Raw genomic sequence first — 1,036 nt, forward strand, 5'->3', positions numbered from 1 at the left:
AAACATTTGCTCCTGTTGCTAGGATAGAAGTCATCAGATTATTGCTTGCATTTGTATATTTCTTGAACTTCAAATTATTTCAAATGGGTGTGAAAAGTGCATTTTTAAATGGTCTTATTTAAGAAGTAATCTATGTCAAACAGTCTTTTGGATTTGAGAACTTTGAAAAACCTAATTATGTTTTCAAACTACATAAGGCTTTATGTGGACTAAAATAGGCTCTTGGAGCTTGGTATGAAAGACTCTCGAAGTTTTTAGTTGAGAAAGGGTATATTAGTGGAAGTATTGATACAATATTATTTATTAAAAAATGCTTGGACGATTTAATTGTAGTTTAAATTTATATAGATGATATTGTATTTGGTGTTAGTAATGAGGCTTTATGCAAGAACTTTGTTGTAGAAATGCAGGATGAATTCGAAATGAGTATGATGGGCAAATTGAAATTCTTTCTTGGCCTTCAAATTAAATAAAGTAAGGAGGGTATCTTCATTAGTCAAGAAAGATACATTGAAGACAAGCTAAAAAAGTTTGACATGCTGAAACTGAAATTAATCAGCACACCAATGAGTCCTTTTATTGAGTTTGATGCAGATAAGAAAAGAAAAAATGTTGATCAAAAACTTTATAGAGGTATGATTGGATCTTTGCTCTATTTAACTGCTAGCAGGCCTGATATTCAATTAGTGTATGCTTTTGTGTACGATTTCAATCTCAACCCAAAGAGTTATACTTAACTACTGTAAAAAGATCTTTAGGTACTCTTTAGACACACAAAATTTAAGACTATGGTATCCTAGAGGACATCCTTCAATCTCATAGGATATTCGGATGCAAACTTTGCTGGTAGCAAAATAGATAGAAAGAGCACTAGTGGTACATGTCAGTTTTTAGGAGATATGCTTGTGCCCTGGTCAAGTAAGAAACAAAACTCTGTTGCACTCTCTACAGTTGAAGTTGAATATATTTCTTTAAGTAGTTGCTGCGCTCAAATTTTATGGATTAAACAATAATTAAAAAATTTTGGAGTGACCAT

General features: G+C 31.8%; 1 protein-coding gene across 6 annotated transcripts in view; it reads left to right on the forward strand.

Moving 5' to 3' along the window:
* LOC110425893 (uncharacterized) overlaps positions 1–1,036 on the forward strand; it is a 37,351-nt gene that overhangs the window by 9,759 nt on the left and 26,556 nt on the right. The window contains exon 8 of one of the 6 annotated variants that reach the window (XR_016351851.1): positions 403–633. The exons of the other annotated variants lie outside the window; for them this stretch is intronic. The gene's annotated coding sequence lies outside the window, so the exon portion shown is untranslated. The remainder of the gene's footprint in view (positions 1–402; positions 634–1,036) is intronic. 6 annotated transcript variants of the gene reach the window in all.

The sequence above is a fragment of the Theobroma umbraticum genome, unplaced genomic scaffold (genome assembly GCF_002168275.2).
Source record: "Theobroma umbraticum cultivar Fairchild unplaced genomic scaffold, ASM216827v3 scaffold_12.1, whole genome shotgun sequence".
In the NCBI taxonomy this organism is placed as follows: domain Eukaryota; kingdom Viridiplantae; phylum Streptophyta; class Magnoliopsida; order Malvales; family Malvaceae; genus Theobroma; species Theobroma umbraticum.